The following is a 19,422-nucleotide window of genomic DNA, read 5'->3' on the forward strand; positions in this document are numbered from 1 at the left end:
GAAAGACAGGTTTTGATTAACTTTGAACTTGTTAGTCAACAAAACAAAACAAAAAAAACAAAACAAAAATGAAAAACATAGATATAAAATGTGTTCCTTCCAAGCCAGTAAAGTAAAAAATAGAAATAAAACTCCATCAGTTCAGTAAAAAGATGCAAAGAAAACATGTGATTGACAGAAAAAAATAAGATGACAGAAATAAGTTTAAGTGCATCTGTTAAAGCAACAAATGTAGAACATACCTTTAACAATTAGAGCTCCTTACTTAGTTTAAAATTTTAGCTATGTGCTCTTATAAAGTAAAACATTGAAGTTGAAAGTAAACAGAAAAGCTATATCAAATTTCAATGACAAGACAGTAGAAATGTTGATATCACACTAAGTAGATTTTAAGACAAATGGCTTTGCTAGGACAAACAGGGTTATTCAGTTTTCAAAAAACAATTCTATTTATTCTTTTTTTTTAATGTTTATTTTTTGAGAAAGAGAGAGAGAGACAGAGCACGAGTGGGGAAAGGACAGAGAGATGGGGAGACACAGAATCCAAAGCAGGCTCTCTAGGCTCTGAGCTGTCAGCACAGAGCCCATCAATGCAGGGTGCAAACTCACTCTCCGTGAGATCATGACCTGAGCTGAAGTCTGAGGCTTAACCAACTGAGTCACCCAGGCTCCCTGAAAAACAATTTTATTTATGTATTTACTTAATTGACACGGTTGCACAATGTAATTTTCTTTAAGGTGTACACTGTGATATTTAATATATGTATGCATTGTGAAATGATCACCAGAATCAAATTAATTAACTCATTTATTGTTAGCGTCAGCAGTTGGTTAGGCTGTAACAAGATTCAAGAAGTCCAGCAACAAGGAAGTCACGCCAGTTACAAGGAAGTCATAGGACCGCCTTGGCAGCACTCCAAAACGAAACCACAAGAAACCGGATCAAACCAGACAGGCCCAAGATGGCTGACAGAGTAGGCTGAGGTTCACGTTACTCCTTCCTTGTACTACAATAACATAGTAAAATCTCCATCCTGAGGGTGTGGTGACAGGAAACCCCTGACCAGATAAAGAAGAAAAGCACGTCACCCACATTCCTGGAAGAGATCACCTGCTTCCAAGACATCCCCACCTCAAGAAATGAATATTCCACTCCTTTGTTAACAACTGTCAATAAAAGATAGACACCCAAATCCCAGTGGGCCCAGCTCTCCCCTGAGTTCGCATGCTCTCATATTTCACTTTCGCTTTAAAAAACTCATCGACTGTGTTGTGTCTGTCCTTAAATCCTTCTTTTGGTGAGACCAAAAGCCTCCGGTGACATCATTTGGACAGGCTGGGTTGAAGGCTCAGAGCCCGCGACCCGATTAACACTATCACCTCACATCGTTACCATTTGTGTGTGTGTGTGGTGAGAATGCATAAGCTCTACTAATGAGGGTTATTCTTTAATGACAGAAGAATGATGCTAAGAAGTTATAAGATGCCTTATAAGACTACCTCTCCACTTTGGAATAATTTTTGCAGACTTAATGAAGATTTACTATATTTAATTACTATTTATTTGCTGACTAGTTATTTGAATGAGACATTGTAATATGGCTGCTCTTCATTGGGCTTCTTGATTTATTTGTACTACAGTTTAAAAGTTCTCATCTGAGATTTTGGACTTAGAGTTGTCCTTTGGATTAAAGTCATCATCTAGTCCCAAACCAAGAATAATATTTCACCATGTCTAATTTAATTACCTTTCACATTCAAGCCTTTAATTCATTTTAATGCATTTTGGTGTGTACTGTGAAGTAGAGAGAAAATTTCTTTTATTTGAAAATGAATATCTCATCATTCCAGCACCATTTACTGAGTGGTTTATTATTTTACCAACTGCCTGCAATACTAAGCCAATACATCATTTTCAAATATGTTATAGGTCTGTTTCTGAGCTCTCTTTTCTGTTCCATTGCCAATTTGCCAATCATCCTTTGGCTGCGTAATAAATCTTAATAGAACAAGTCTTCTACTTCCTCTCTCTCTCCTCGTCCCCCCTCCCTTGGAACATCTTAGCAATCTTTGGCTTTAACCTTTCCATAGGAATTTTAACATTTGTATAATTTCTAGAAAAACCTTTAGGGAAATTTGAGTGTAAATGCAGACAGTCTACACACTAATTTAGAAAGAGTTGGGACTTTTAAGATTTGAGTTTTCCTATCTACTAAGGTATCGTTTTTATTTATTTAGATGTTCTTTAATGGCTTGCCATAAAGTTTTACAATTTTCTCCATAAAAGTTTTAAACATATTTTATTAGCTTAATTCCCAGGTACTTAATGTTTTGTTGCTACGGAAATTGGACTCTTCTTAAAAATTATGCTTTCTAGCTTTTTGTTTTTTGCTGCTATACAGAATTACAATTGAATTTCGAATATTGATTTTATATCTAGTCACTTTGCTATATTCTCTTATTAATTTGAATAATTAAAAAAATCTTGGTATCTTAATATCTAAGAATAAATAGAATTTGGTATCCTCCTTTCCAGGCCTAATATCTTTTTTAAAAATGTTTGTTTTAGAGAGAGGGGGATAGAGCTCAAGCAGGGGAGAGGGGCAGAGAGAGAGAGAATCTTAGGCAGGATCCATGCCCAGAGCAGAGGCTGACATGGGGCTTGATTCCATGACCCTGGGATCTTTACCTGTGCTGAAATCAAGAATCAGATGCTCAGCCAACTGAGCCACCCAGGCACCCCTAATCCTTACATCTTTGAAAATTTATTTTGTTCCCTTTATGTGCTGACTAGGACAGGAAAATATAGGTGGGTTAGAATGGGGTGTCCCAATAGGCAAGAACAGAAGTACCATGTTGAATATAAGTGGTTATAGTACTTTTTTCAATACTTATGTTTTTAAGTTTATTATTTATTTTTACAGAGAGAGAGAGAGAGAGAACACAAGTAGGAGAGGCACAAAGAAGAGAGAAGGAGAGGGAGAATCCCAAGCAGGCTCTGCACTGTCAGCAGAGCCTGATGTGGGGCTTGAACTCATGAACCATGAAATCATGACCTGAGCTGAAATAGTCACATGCTTAACTGACTCAGCCACCCAGTCTCCCCTCAATAGTTATTTCTAAGTGAAAAATTTCTAAAATTTCTCCACTAAAAATAATACTGCAATAGTTTTTGCTAGATACCCTTTATCAGATAAGGATGTACAATTTTTTTTTACAGGAATTTTGTAGTATCTGGTTGAATTGTAGCCAGGGGAAGGGGGTGTTATAGGGGAAGATTTTGGCCAAAATGCCTGAACATTCCTTTTTTTTCCTTTCTTTTTTTTTTTTTTTAACCCAAACACCTCACTCAGTTCTTAGAAATAGGTGTCATTCCAGGGAAGGCAAAGGAGGTCAGTGACTGAACTGCTCTTATACTTTGAAGTTTCTGGTCTGCTCCCCTGATAGAGACTACATCTCCTAGGTGTTTTGTGGCTGAATAATTGCTACCCAGAATTTCTTTGCAAGAAACTACATGCCAGGAACTAGAGAAATGAACTTTCAGTGGACAATAGAAATGTCAATAAACAAAATAGTGGTGGAAAATGATGATGATTGAAAAATACTGTCAACTAAATGAAAATCTAAACTTCCCAGTTTATGGCAAAATGCTTAACTGCTCTAGAAAAGGCATGTTAGAGTGGTCAGTTACTAGGATTCAATATATTCATATATTAATAACCAAGCTTGGAGAAATACTCTACCTAGGTGTTGAGCATAATAAAGCTGTTACATTGTGTCATCCACCAGGGGGCAATAGTGTGATGCTTGGAGTTCTCAAGTTCCTAAATGCTAGCGCTGAAAAGTTGAATTGGGATCCCAGCAACAGTGCCACCCTGGAGTTCAAGTAAGGCTGGTATTCCTCTCCACTTGATCTGGGGCCACATGTGAGAGGGTCAGTTCTGATCAGGAGCAGACTGTTACGTGGGACCATAAATTTCATCACAACTCTTTACTGGTCATCTTTAAAACTCTTGTCTGGGTTGAATAGACTCATTAATCAGGCTGCACAGAAACAGTCTCAAGTTTGTCTCAATTGTGAAGAGAAGCATGACCTACAACTGTACAGGAACAACCAAATCACTTTCCAATCAATATTCTATAGAATTCCTTTGGCTAATCTAACCCCCACTCGTCCAAAAAAGAAACTACTCCTTTTTGTATGTCATACAAGTCTTACCAAAGGTCTGAAACTTCCATGGCCTCAACTATGACTTTTTTTTTTAAGTTTATTTGTTTTTGAGACAGAGAGAGACAGAGCATGAGCAGGGGAGGGGCGGAGAGAGAGGGAGACACAGAATCCAAAGCAGGCTCCAGGCTCCGAGCTTTCAGCAGATGGCCTGACGCGGGGCTTGAACTCCATCAACTGCGAGATCATGGCCTGAACCGAAGTTAGATGCCCAACTGACTGAGCCACCCAGGCGCCCCTCAACTATGACTTTTATGATGACTTCTAATTCTGCATCTCTAGCACAGGGACCTTTCCTTTGAACTTCAAACCACAATTCCACCCACCCACATGACTCTCCATTGGAATATTTCATTGGTACCTCAAATTCAAAATATCCAGTTCTGGGCCACCTGGATGGCACATGGGGCTCTATTTCCCCATGAAGTGTCAGAGTCTTTCTGGTGAAAATATTATTTGTGTTCTGCCTCCTCCATGTTTCTTTCCTCTGCAGTCTTTGTCTGGTTCTCTGTCATGATCTGGGCTCTGCAGCTGGCTTTGGTAGGTTTGGATGTTTAGTTCCTAATTACATATGTATTAATGCTTGTGATATTCTTATTCATAGTTATGCTGTAGGCATGGTTTATGGGTGGTTTTCTTTGCTTTTCTTGTTGATTTTTGGAGAGTGTGGGGAGAGATTTAGATTTAGGTGTCCCTTATAATTCAATATTCTATAGAATTCCTTTGGCTAATCTAACCTCCACTCCTCCAAAAAAGAAACTACTCCTTTTTGTATCTTATTCTTTTCTTTCGGATTCTTTGTGTTTTTTCCTGAAGTACACCTGTGAAGGCTCATGGATCAGTTGGAGTAGGCAAGGTTATGGTGAAGTAATTCCCGTATAGACTTAAAATAACAAAGATTTTTTTTAAGTTTATTTATTTATTTTGAGAAAGCATGAGCAAGGGAGGAGTGGAGAGAGAGGGAGAGAGAGAATCCCAAGCAGGCTCCACCTTGTTGAGGAAGGGCCTGATGCAGGGCTTTATCTCGTAAACCATGAGACCATGAGCTGAACTGAAACCAAGAATCGAATGCTTAACCAACTGAGCCACCCAGGTGTCCCCTAAAGCTTCCTTTCTTGATCACATCATATTCAACAGAAGTTGGAGGGGAGCTCTGCTCATTTTAGTCATTCAGAGACAAAGGCTCCATCTCAACATCCTCTGCCACTATTATGGTGGTAAGAGTTGAACACAGGTTCCTAAAATTCTACCTGGAAATGACATCTCTAACTTTTTCTCATAACTTATTGGTTGAAGCAGTCACCTAGCCGTAACGAATCTCAAATGAATGGAGAAGTAAATCAGGAGAGTTGGGAACAGCCCTAGTGACCATGATTGTCTGTACTTCAGTGTGTATATCATTAACTAGAGTTTGATATTTGTTTTTATTTTTCAGGTACAAGTTATACACAGTGAAATGAAAAAAAAAATCACCTCTGAGTTTTGACAGATGTGTAAATCTTGTAACCCAAATCTTTATCAAAATGTAAAACATTACCATCACCCCAGAACGTTCTGTTGTGTCCCTTCCCAATCAATTCTGACACTAACTTGCAAAGACAATCACTGCCCTGACATTTTTATCAGCATAGATTAGTTTCACTGATTCTGGAACTTCATGAAAATAGGATCATATTGGGGCACCAGGGTGGCCCAGTTGGTTGAGCGTCCAACTCTTGATTTTGGCTCACATCATGATCCCAGGGTCGTGGGATCAAGTCCTGTATCAAGATCTGTGCTGAGCATGGAGCCTGCTTGGGATTCTCTCTCTTTCTGAATGCAGCCCTATTGTATGGATATGCCATAATTTGTTTATTGTCCTAGTGATGAACCTGAGCTTTTACCGTTTCTGATTCTAATAAATAAAATTTCTATAAACATCCCTGTGAAGATCTTTCTGTGGGTATGTGCTTCTATTTCTCTTCATTAAGTACCCTGGAGTGGGATTGCTGGGTCATAGAATAGACATGTTTAATTTCTAATGATATTTCCAGACTTTTTTCCAAAATGTCATACCATTTTACATTCTATCAATGTGTGAGACTGAGTTGCTCTACATCCTTGACAGCATTTGATATTATCAATTTTTTTTTAAAAAATTGAACCATTCTGGGAGTTTTAAGTGGGTTTTATATTTATTTTATTCTATCTAGAATTTGCTGTACTTTTTTCAATCTGAAAACAAGCTCTTCATCAATTCTGCATATTCTATCATTAGCTCTTGAACTAGTGCTTCTTTCCCATTTTTCAAAGCTTTCCTTTGGAACTCCAACTAGATGTATATTAAAAGTTTTCATTCTATTCCACATGTATAAATGTTTTTTCACATTTTCCAACTTCTTATATCTCTATATTGCATTCCAGGAAATTTTCCAAGACCTGTCTTCCAGTTTACTAATTTTTTTTTTTTTTGAGAGAGGGGAGGGGAAGAGAGGGAGAGGGAGAGAGAGAGAATCTCAAGCAGGCTTCATGCCCAGTGCAGGACCCCACGAGGGGCTCAGTCTCACCAACCATGAGATCATGACCTGAGCCAAAATTGAGAGTCAGGAGCTTAACCCACTGAACCACCCAGGTGCCCTGCACCTAGAATTTTTTTAAATTCTACAGTGTCTAAGTTCTTATTTAACACATCTATTGAGCTTTCTCTTGTTTTGGCTCCTTTTCCTCTGACCTTTTCTATTTTAAAATTTACCTTTTTAAAGTGTATTTATTTTTAAGTTTCTACTTATCCTTACATTTGTTTTGTCTGCTGAATCTCAGTCAGAGTCCATTGTTTTCCTGTTTATAAATGTGGATCTTGATCTCAACATCAGCAAAACCTTAACTGTGGGAATTCTCTATAGCTTGGTTTATTTATTTCTGCTTTCATAAGAGTTTTATGATTTTTATGCTAGATTCCCCAGGATATCACTGAAAGGGACCTTTTTTTTTTCTGCTTTGGTTCCCTGATCTGGGGTCTCTGGACATTACAGACAGTATGTATTTGACTCCACACTCACATTGGGGCTACCCTAAAGTTACAAATTCTTGGGAGAGATTTTATTCCTCGCGGAGCCTAGGAAGAGACAGTAAACCTGCTTTGCATCTTCCTGGATTGGTGTTTTCTGGTCTATGCCTCTGAGGTTGAAGTCCTTCAAGAATCATGACTGTATGTGAGATCTCACTTGCAGCTCCCTACCTTGATGGAACATCCTCTGCTATGTCCATGTTGTCATTAGATCCAAGTTCCATGTTACTGGGACTTATTATTCCCTGTTCCCTATGGTGTAATCATTACACTAGTTTTCAATTCCTTCTTCATTTTCAGCCTCTGGGCTTTTTAATATTTTGTTGAACGTAGAGATTTTTATTTAAATAAATACTTATTGGGGCGCCTGGGTGGCTCAGTCGGTTGAGCGTCCGACTTTGGCGCAGGTCATGACCTCGCGGTTTGTGGGTTTGAGCCCTCCATCTGGCTCTGTGCTGACATCCTAGAGCCTGGAGCCTGCTTCAGATTCTGTGTCTCCTCCTCTCTCTGCCTCTCCCATGCTCATGCTTTGTCTCTCCCTGTCTCTCAATAATAAACGTTACGAAAAAAAAATTTTTTTAATAAATATTTATTATGTCTTATTCTGTATTTCTTGGTGTTTATGGTAATTAGTAAGGTTTAGAAAAGGTTATTATGGTACATAACCTCCAAATATAGCAGTCAACAATTTCTCCCATTCTTACATGATTACACTGCTCCTTCCATTACTAAGTTGAATCTGTTTTCCCTCCTTTTTTTTTTTTAAGTTTATTGATTTATTTTGAGAGTGAGAATGTGCAAGTGGGGGAGGGGCAGACAGAGAGGGAGATAGAGAAAATCCCAAGCAGGCTCCTCGTTGTCAGTGCAGGGCCTGATGCGGGGTTCGGTCTCATGAACCGTGAGATTATGACCTAAGCCAAAATCAAGAGTCAAATGCAAGACTGACTCAGTCACCCAGGTGCCCGTTTTCCCTTTTTCTGAGTTTTACCAATAGGATGTGGTGGGAATAACATTCTGGGACTTCTAAGCCAACATCTTAAGAGTTCTGACAATTTCTTTCCCTTGTAGCCCAGGCACTATGCTGTAAGGAAACATAGGCTAGACTAATTAATGCTTAGTGCCCACAGGGAGAGAAGCTCTGGGGGATAAGAGGGAATCTTTGGACATACCAACCCCAGCCCAGCTCCCAGCTAAATGAAGGTACATTAGTAACCCTAACTGACATCATGTGAAACAGAATGAACAAGCTGAGCCATGCTGAATTCTTGACTCGTAAGATAATGAGAAATAACAAATTGTTGTTTGAAGCCATTGCATTTTAAGGTGATTTGTTTCACAACAGATAATGGCTACTTGCCAGAAAACATAAAGGATCTTTCTAACACGCAAATCTAATATATTGTCTTTGATGCATCTCACACCCATGGTATAGTGGAAAAGACAGACATGAACATGTATAAGTTAAATATAATTCAATAAATATGATAATAAAAGCATACACAACAATGCTATGAGGGTCACCCAAGCCAGCTCTGGGGGAAGAAAAAGGGATCAGTCACACAGAGTTAGTTTTTCATAATTTTGTATTTGATTAACTCTCCTGTTTCTTTTGGACAAGTGACTATGTCTCATCATTTTTGAATGTCCATGGCCTAGTATGATTTTGGGTATATAGTTGGCATGTGATTGGTGAATGAACTTAATGTGGTCTATTTTAGAAAAGTATGTCAACCACATTGTTCCTAATCTCAATTTACTAAAGGTATATAATTGATACAGCATTAAAATAGATTTTCCATGACTCAACATTCTGGCATCCATAACTGAATGGTGACATGGTGTGATTTCAAGTGCCTTCTGAAATAAAACCTCTAGCATTCTTTCTCATCATCTGGCTGGAGTCTCAAATTGCAATGTAAGTATGCTATTCCTTTAGCTAAGGGCTTTGAGGCTAGCCAAAATATATCTCTCCATTTCCAGGGGAACAGTATCTCTTTAAGCTGTGATGAGTTATTTCACTGGAGTGTGGATGGGCTTTATATCTTTCCAGGGAGCTTGTTTAAGTGGAAAAAAGAGGCAGAGGAAATCTAAGGCTGTGAAAGGAGCTGCTAAAGATGGTCATTTGCTAACTACAGTTTAGCTAAGGGATTGGCCCTGGTTGTCTTTTTTAAAATGCAAGAAAAGTAGAGGTGCCTGGGTGGTTCAGTTGGTTGAGCATCCTACTTCCATTCAGGTCATGGTCTCACAGTTTGTGGGTTCAAGCCCCATGTTGGGCTCTGTGTTGACAGCTTGGAGCCTGGAGCCTGCTTCAGATTCTGTCTCTCTCTCTCTCTCTCTCTCTCTCTCTGTCCCTCCCCACTCACACTTTGTCTCTCTCTCTCTCTCAAAAAGAAATAAACATTAAAAAATTAAAAAAAAGAAAGAGAAAAATAGATAGAAAGACAGTGTATATTGTTATACTTCATATGTGCCCACACATTTGCCCAACAAAGGACAGAATATTCACTTCCCTTAGAGTTTAAAGTTTGTTATTTTGTTAGAGAGTACCCTGTATACTTTTTCCATAAGAACCTACAGTAGTTCTTGGTATGTTGGGCTTTTTAAAACATTATTGTAAACTAATTAATTTTTAGAAATTATGGTAAAATATATAACAAAATTTACCATTGTCATCGTTTTTAAGTGTACAGTTCAGTGGCATTAAGTACATTCACATTATTGTGCAACTATCAACATATTCCATCTCCAGAACTTTTTTCATCTTGCAAAATTGTGTACCAATATAGGACCAAAATTGTCTACCCATGTGTAGAATGTACCCATTCTACAAAAATTCCCCATGTGCCCTCTACCCAGCCCCTCTAGAGCACCATTCTACTTTCTGTCTCTATGAATTTGACTATTCTAAGTACCTCACACAAATGGAATCATGCAGTATTTGTCCTTTTGTGATTGGCTTAGCATCATGTCTTTCAGTTATAGCATGTGTTAGAACTTCTTCATTTTTAAGGCTCAATAATATTTCATTGTGTGTATATACCGTATTTGGCTTATTCATTCATTTATTGATGGACACTTGAGTTGTTTACACCTTTGGGTGTTGTGAATAATGCTGCTATGAACACTGGTGTACAAATATCTGTTGAAGTCCTTGCTTTCAATTCTTTGGGTACATATCCAGAAGTGTAGTTCCTGGATCATATGGTAGTTCTACTTTTAATTTTTGGAAGAACAGCCAAACTATTTTCCATAGTGGTGTCACCATTTTACATTCCTACCAGTAATGCAATTCCAATTTTACCACATCCTTACTAACATTTGTTATTTTGAGAGTAGAATCTCTTAATAATCTTAAGAATATGAAGTGGTATCTCATTGTGGTTTTGATTTGCATTTCCCTGGCATGTTGGTTTTTATGATCTTCTTTTCAATGTTTGTTATTACCTCTTCTAAAGGAATCAGATATCTCAAGACATAGAAAGTTAATGAGCCTAGGAAGAAGGATAATCCATCTATAGTAGAAAATCAAAATGGATGTTGGTGTCTGATGGTGAAAACTTGAGATATACATATCTCAAGTTAAAAAAATACATATGTATATATATTTTAGTAAATGTAAGAGAGAGGCTCCCAATTTCCATTTTCTGGCCCTATCAAGACTGGAGTCCCCTGTATGAAGAAGTATAGTGTGGGTAGCCTCCAGAGAGTGCAAGAAGCCTATGCGTCAGGCCCTGGCAGGTTTAAGAATAGCAGGTTACCTGGGTTCTATTTACAGTTCCATTGGTTCGCATGACTGGGTAGAATTTGTTTCAGGGGTTTCTGTTAATTCTGCTAGGAGGCCTGAGGAGCAGTAGCAAAAATCACATAACTCTCTTATATCCTGTGAACTCAGTTTAACTGTCAAGAGAATGACCTGAAAAACTGAGGATCACACCAAAGTTATAGAATCTTTTATTACAGGGCCCGAGGAGAGGAAATATTTATTATGTGCTAGGCATTAGGTTAGATACGTTTCACATATTGGCTTATAAGTTATATATTACTTTCTCTTATTAAAAAAAATAAAGGTTAGAAATTTGTTAAGGTCACATAACTAACTAATGCCAGAAACAGAACTAAAATCTATGTTCAATTCTAAACCATGCTACCTCTGGAAATATCTATTACACATTGGGCATAATTATGGTTATTTTTATTATACTCCTTTTAATGACTAAAAAGAGATCATCTTTGCAATTCATAGTTCAGATTACTTTGGAATCCTTGGAAGTATTATGGGATTTTGAAATACTCTAAAAACAACCCAGTTGAGAAAGGATGCTGGTTCTGGTTTGATGCGTATTAAAAAATGAATAGCTGGGTGTTCTATGATTTACTTATAAATGCTTGAGCTTGTCCAAATCACAGGAGTAGACTTGGCATGACCTTGTTTATCAGAATTAGATTCCAGAAAATGTAAACCCCAGACAAACTAGGATTTTTATCTTTCAAACTCTTTGTTCAGTGAGTTGAATATAATAAGGCAGGGCAAGCCAAGAGGTAATTATACCACTGTTTATGAGTTTCTGTTCTAATACCATTTTGTTTACTTCACTCACATGTTGACCAAAAAAACATTTAGAATATATTAAAAATATAAAACCTGCCCTATAATAACACTCAATTGCTTGTCATATGATAACAGTGCTCAGGGGCAATTTTATCTAAGGATTTCACAGTGCTTTATATGCTCATTAACTCACAACCCATCTGTTTTGCTCCATTTTATAGCAGAGACATGGAGGTACCACGGAAATCACACAATATGTTGGTGCAGTAGCTTAAGAGAGAATTTTTTAGATTCTGAGCATTCAGCCTGTTCGTTCCTGACTTAATATGAATTTACTAGATATGGTGAGCAAGGAACATAATAGCTGTACTAAAAGCTTATTATGTATTAGCTCATTTATACCTTTAAGAATTCTATGAGGTAGAAACTATCATTATTAAATGGAACAACTGAAGACCAGAGGAGTTAAGTTACTTGCTGTAAATTTACAGTAAGTATTGGAGCCAGGATTCAAACTAGGCAGAGCCCATGTTTTTACTCATTGCCTCTCCACATAATGGAAGGTCTTGTATCTTTAAATATATTGAAGCTTAGTGGTTCTAGAGAAAGTAAGCATTTTGCTCTGACATAAACTAAGCTGTGTATCAGTGAATTAATCAGAGTTCTCCAGAGAAACAGAACCAATAGGATGTGTGAACACAAATATAAATACATAAATACATAAATAGAGAGAGAGAGAGTGATTGATTTTAATGAATTGGCTTACATGATTGTGGAGGCTTTCAGTCTTTCCTAAGTCCAAAACTTCAGGGTAGGTGGGCAGGCTGGAGACCCAGGGGAGAGTTTCAGTCTGAGTCCAAAGGCAGTCTTTTGGCAGAATTTCTTCTTACTTAAGGGAAGTTAGTCTTTGTTCTAGTAAGGTCTTCAACTGATTGGGTGGGGCCCACCTACATTATGAAGAGTAATTTGCTTTACAAAATATCTACTGATATAAATATTGGTCTCATAAAAAACACATTCATGGAAACATCCAGAATAATGTTTGACTAAATATTTGGGTACCATGACTCAGCCAAGTTGACACATAAAATTAACCACTACACTCAGACAATATCAGGGGGAAGCTTTCCTGATGATCACTAAGCCCTGATCTGATCATCTAGTTGGAATGGGGCAAAAGTTCCAGTTTCTTTGTGTAAATTAGCACTTAGAGCCAGGCATTTATTTATTTACTTATTTATTTGTTTGTTTGTTATTTATTTATTTAAAAGCTTATTTATTTATTTTTGAGAGAGGGGGTGATGAAGGGCAGAGAGAGAGGGAGAGAGAATCCCAAGCAGGCTCCATGCTATCAGTGCAGAGCCCAACCTGGGGCTCGAACTCATGGACTGAGAGATCATGACCTGAGCCAAAAAGCAAGAGTATGATGCTCAATGACTGTGTCACCCTGGCACCCCAGAGCCTTGCCTTTATAACCTCATGGGCTACGTGAGGTCTGCTCCCAGGACTAACTCTGCTGTTAACTTTACTTTTCTTGTTGGGGACCTGACCCTGCAGTCAGGGTCGATCTTCCCTCTGCTAGTCATTTGCTGTAGCTCTAGGTTATTAATGACTTTTACTGTGGATGATCTCAGTTGTTTGAATCACTCTCCTCCATTTGACCTTCCCTCTGAAACTCGCCAGATTTTGGTTTCCTATCCTCTGTGGTTGGTTCTCTCTACTTATCAAGGTGATTAATCCAAAAAACCCTAGAAATTCTAAACATAATTCCTAACTTCCATAGGAACAAAGGAAGCAAAGCTAAATGGTTAACTCTTAAATTTAGGTCTTCTATTTTAGGCTGGGCACTCATTGGTTATTCAGCAAACTGATGAATGTGTTTATAACTTTGGCTAACTCCTTTGACTTCTCTGTTTCCTCATCTATAAAATTGTGATAACATTACCTGATTTTTCAGGTGTATTGGTAGGTACACATGAGAACATTATTTTAAAATGCCTCGAAAAGTAAACTTATAATGCATGTGTGACATCTATACTTTCTAGAAGCAGTTCCTTCTCTCTGGCTCCAAAACAGTACCTTATACCATGGTCACCAGAACAGTCACAGGGATATTTCAGAAGAAGGAAATTCTGACACTAGCAGAAGGGTGAGGGGGTCAGAGGGAACTATTTACAGCAGAGGGTGTGCTCTTGGCCCTCCTTAGATGATATGTTATAGGTGCTCATATTTCACCATTATGGAGGACTGGCTCTGTTCCATGTACATGTGGACCTATTGCCTGGATTCTATTAGCAACGAAATAAACTAGTTAAGAAATTATGGACATTTGATTGGTACAGATGGGACAAAAGAACACTTACAAATGACATTGAAAGAGTATCAACTTCAAACAATATTTCTCAGCTCATAGCTAAAGGATGCATTTAAATTGGCCATCACAAACTCAAACTTATTAACCATATTACATGGTTCCATAAGAGATAAAATAGAACAAAAAAAGGTATAGGAAAATCGCAAGGGAGAAAAGTCAAATGAAAAATTAAAAGAAGGTTCTGACTCAGATATGGATTAAATTAAAAAATAAATACAATACTTATATTACTGAGTAGTCAATGCTATACAAAATATGGTTCTAAGCTCATTACATGTGACAACTTATTAAATTCTCATAACAACCACATGAAGAAGATGAGGAAACTGAGGCACAGAGAGATTAATGCTTTGCCCCATGTCACGCAGTTACCAAGAGGTAGAGCCAGAAGTTGAACCCATCCTGGAAGTCTGATTCCAGAGCCTATGCTCTTAACCAGTAACTAGATTAAAGAGACAAAGTGCTTTGTGAATATCAAAGATCCATACAAAAATCAAGGTATAATGGTCATGATTATGACCAGAAGGTACATTAGGGATAATCTATCAGAACTCTTCATCTTGCATCTAAGGGAACAGGCCTGGTTAACTGTGACCTGCTGAAGGTCACAGGTGAGCTCATTTGCTGTGTTTTAGGCATCCCTGCACCAGTGTATCCCCACTATATTGAGAGCACACATTCTAGTCACAGTTGTGTTGTGATTCTGTTTCTTGCCAGTGCCCTCATAAAATTGTTCGGTGCATTGAAAGAAAAATGGTGGTAAACCAGAGAAAGGCGTAAGATAAATAAACAGGAGCAAAAAGATAACAATCTCTCCATTACTGAGCCTGCTTCTTGGAGTAGATTTAGTCCTAAGATCACCTAGTCTGTGTAGCTCCCTGACACTGGGCTTGGATGAACACCGACACACTGAGAGACTGCCTCCCACCCCCACCTCGCTCACCTCCTTTCTAAGAGTTGTGTTTGGAGAGGTCTACTTCCAAGACTGCCTTCAGTATTTATTTTAGCCATCATGATAATGTTAAATGGAGAGATGTTAAAAAAATTAGTTCAGTAAACTGATGTTTTGAAAGCCTCCCTTCTTTACCCCAGAAATACCTCCATATTTTAGATTAACTCCAGTACCAAATCCCAAATAATGATTTAAAGGATGTAAGGAGTAGGTATACCTTGAATGTCCCTGGGTCTCTCCAGCCTGTGGGAAGAAATGAGGTCACCTGAAGTATTTACGTCCACATTTTACTGACGTGGAGCTGGTGCTCTTGCTCAGTCAATTCCCTAGCTCCCAAGGCCTTAGTGGGTCTCCTGTGAGTTCCACACATGTGGCACTTCTGTGACATCTGTGCTCTGCTGGGCACAGGCGTCCAGTGCTGGTGGCTGTCTTTCAAGTGGCTGGGGTGGAGGGGGTGAGACTACCTTTTACTCAGAATGAAATCCAGATACAGGATGCCAAAGCATTGCCATTTGGTGTCCAGTGAGTTACAGGACTGAGTATGGTCGCCTCCTCTCTGCCAGGACCAGGCCTATATCCAGGGCACTGGGTAGGGGTTGTCATGCTGTTCTCACTCAACTCTAAGAAGTAGAAACTCTAGAAGACAGTGCCTCCCTGAGTCCATGGAGCCATAGGCGGTGATACATAGGCTTTTTAGGAGTCTGAGAATGCCCTTGGGATTGTATAAGAAATTGAGTGTTGTAGGTGCATATGTAAACTTTTCCATGGGGAGGGTCCAATACTTTCAGCAGACCCTCAAAGGGGTCCACGAAGTGTCTCTGCACTGCCCTGCCTCCACCGAGGGGTTATTGTCAGGCTAAGCTCCTCACCCCATAGCTCTGTTCTTCCCCCACCAGGGGCTCTTTAGCAACCCTTCTCCCCCTCCCCCCAACTTGGGGCAGGGAGAGAAGGCTGTTTGCTCTGCAAATAGGCATTTCTTACCACCCTCCTCACCCCAGCTCCAGATATACTCAAATATGCCTGAACCCAGTAGAAGACTGTGGCTCCAAAAGACATCCTTGCTACATGAGTTTAATTAAATTTAGAAAAGGTAAGTTTGCACATTTTATTGCCAGTCCTTCAGCATTTGTAGCAGAGGTTGTGTTACCATTTTAAAACAGCCTTGGGGAAAAAAAATCCTTTCTTAGAGTGACAACTTATTCAGGGGAAATAGGAGTGGTAATGGAGAGTGTTGATTTAATTAATTTTACTGCCTATCTGCATCGCCTGAGAACAGGTAAAATAACCAAATAAATTGGTAACATTTCATCTTCATGATCCCCGCAATCAAGTCAGGAGGAATTTACTAAATTGTGGAAACCACTGTGTAAGGCACAGTTCAAAGAATACTAATGAGATTTAGAGTTCCCAGGATTCAGAGGCACACCTACCATGGGCCCTCTGAAAGCAATCCAATGGAATTGTGGTCACTGGTAAAGCAAGGGAATGGTCCTCGACTGGTGGGGGGGTGAGGGGGGCACCCATAATAGGGAGGTGGTGAGAGGGGGTGAGGGGACAGTAGGAAATTTAGGAAGAGGCATTATCTCCATAGGAGCTGCAATACTTCTTTATTTTACATCGATTCATACTTAATTCTATCCTTTTCCTATTTTTTTTTCCTCCAATGCGGTTCACCTAATTAACAAATGGCCTGTATGTCTTTTCCTAGAACATCCCATTTCCTTCAAAGTATCTTTGGGGACCACAGGAAACTGCTCCCCACCTGCTTGTGGGGGCAGTAAGACCACAGGCTGTCTTCTTCCTTGGGCGACTATTGTAATGGTTCTCATCTGCTCCCCTGAGAAGGAAATGAAAAGCAAGGCATTCAACAGGTGTTGGATGGAGGCTCCCGCAGCTCTTGTGAGTACAGCCAAGGACACTTGCTGTTTCTCCAGACCATCCCATTTACCTAAACTAAAGCAGTGTCCCCACTTGTCCACAATGACTTCTGATCTTCCTAAATGCCAGATTCCTCCTGCCCCTAAGAATTCTGACTCATTCTAAAAAAATAAACTGTCGAGTTCCAGCATTGCCTGAGAGCTTAGCTCCACTACCTGTATTTGCTTGTAACCAGCACTGTTTCACCTACTTTTCTAGACTGAGAGTGGGCGCGAGGCCATGGGAATGAGACACAGGGTGGAAAGGCCTGCAGGTGATTGCAGAGCTCAGTCCCCACAAAGCTCCACAGCTGCAGCTCCGTCTGCCCTGCGACACGGAGGGTCTTAGCCTTCAGCTGAATGCAAACACGTGCAGGAGGCCTTCCATTACCTGTTGTTCTGTCTTCAGTGGCTAATTTGGGCAGAGCTCCGGAAAGGGAGACCTAAGACTTGGAGCCCTTGGTGACATTGATTGTTTTCCTGCCTGCAATGCATGCTTTTCAGTTTTGCTTTAGTGAGTGTTGTAGCAGATGCAGAAAAGGGAGTCACCCTACTTTTCTGAGATATTTGTGGTTGGAGGACAAGGTAATTAGTCATCAGTGGCACCCCTAAATGAGAAGGCCCTTTGCCGAAGGATTTGTATGTGGCAAACGAAATGGGGCCAAATTCAAAGGAAGCAAAGAAAAAGTAGGGCAAGCACCCCCTCCTTCTCTGTCTCATAAATTACGATCTCTCTCTGTTGTATAAAACTTGCCTGCCACCCTGCTGTCGTCTCCAGAGCAAGCAAGTGTGTGTGGCTCTGTGTGAGGATCCTCCCGTGGCTCACTTTGTAGGATCTGATTATAATGCCGTGAGGTCTCAGAGCAGAAATCACATAAATTATCACATGGAGTCTGGCAAAATTCACACTCTGTGCAGTTAAAGATCATTTATAACCTGCTTGAGAGTGTTCAATATATGTCATGGTTCAGAAACATCCATGACTTCTTAAAATTAGTATTGCTAGCCATCATTTGTTATTATTTATCAAGCAAGTATGTTCATTTTCACCCACCCTCATCATCACCCAAGGCACCCAAATATGGCTTTTTGATCTGAAAACCATCCTGACCTGTATTTAATACATGACAATTTCCTATGGTGATTTTTGGGTCAACCACACGGTTATTTGTGTAGATTGTGGGCATTTGTGTAATTAAATTTTTTTTTGCTCTAGAATGAATGGTCTAATAATTACTCTGTGCCGCTTCAGGGATTTCTTATTTAGATAAGTAATTTTAGGATATTTACTTCCAGAGTTTATACTTTTCAATCAGAAGTTTAATAATAAATTGATAACGTTTTCTCCTCAGATGTCCATGAACATAGTGCCAGCTGACTGTTCCAGCGGTTTATAGTTCCACACGTTGGTGGATTAGACGGCGGTCTGAGGAAAAACAGGATATCATTTAACTAAGATACCCTCCCCTCCCCCACCGCTCATATACCTCAGAAGCTGGTTTGTTTGTCTTGTTCCTTGGGCTTGGAAGATGTCTTTTTGCTCTCAAATAATAGTGATCAGTGGCACCCAACTCCTCTTGCCTTCATGTTTGTGGCCCCTCTCCCGCTCTGAATGATCAGTGGATTTGAAGCCTGGCTCTCGTTAAGATCACCTGGATAGTTTATTTGTTTTCCTGTCAATGCCCGGGACTCACCACCTGAGATCCTGATTCAGTTGATGTGGTGCTGAGACCATGGCTCTGATAGTTTTTGAAACATCTTCAGGTGATCCTTGGTCAGGATGAAGTCCTCTGGAGTGAACTCACCTCAGTATTATCAGAAATAAAATAAGTAAGTCAATTCCAGTTAAAACAAACTGTCAGACGCACGTAAAAATTAACTAGTACCCGAGACTTTGCTCTCTTTAAAGGTCTTAATAATATCTTTCAGGGCCAAATGGGAGTCTCATTTGTTCTAGTATTTTCAACACAGTGTCTGGTACATCATGGTCTGTAGAATAAATGAAGAAGATGATTATTGGGATGCCTGGGTGGCTCAGTTGGTTCAGCGTCTGACTCTTGATTTCCACTCAGGTCATCAATCTCACCGTTTGTGAGATTGAGCCCTGCATACGGCTCTGTGCTGATAGCACGGAGCCTGCTTGGGATTCTTTCTCTCTTTCTCTCTCTGTCCCTCCCCTGCTCACTTGCTCTCTTTCTCAAAATGAATAAATAAACTTAAAAATATGATTATTTATTTGTATGGTTCAATAATGATGGAGACTACATGTTCAGAAGCCATTTCTATGACATTCTCAACTTAAAAACAGTACGGAACACCTGAAAGAAAGGTGTAAGAATGCCGCCGCTGAGCAGCTA

The 19,422-nt window shown here is 39.4% G+C and overlaps 1 long non-coding RNA gene across 1 annotated transcript; it reads right to left on the reverse strand.

The window, feature by feature from the left end:
- Positions 1–795: 795 nt before the first annotated feature.
- On the reverse strand, positions 796–18,786 carry LOC123379400. Its single transcript, XR_006583782.1, has 3 exons — positions 18,553–18,786; positions 12,590–12,770; positions 796–1,059 (listed from the first exon to the last, which is right to left on the reverse strand). It is a non-coding gene; the product is annotated as an uncharacterized LOC123379400 (long non-coding RNA).
- Between the last annotated feature and the right edge of the window lie 636 nt (positions 18,787–19,422).

The sequence above is a fragment of the Felis catus genome, chromosome C1 (assembly GCF_018350175.1).
Source record: "Felis catus isolate Fca126 chromosome C1, F.catus_Fca126_mat1.0, whole genome shotgun sequence".
NCBI classification, from domain to species: Eukaryota; Metazoa; Chordata; class Mammalia; order Carnivora; family Felidae; genus Felis; species Felis catus.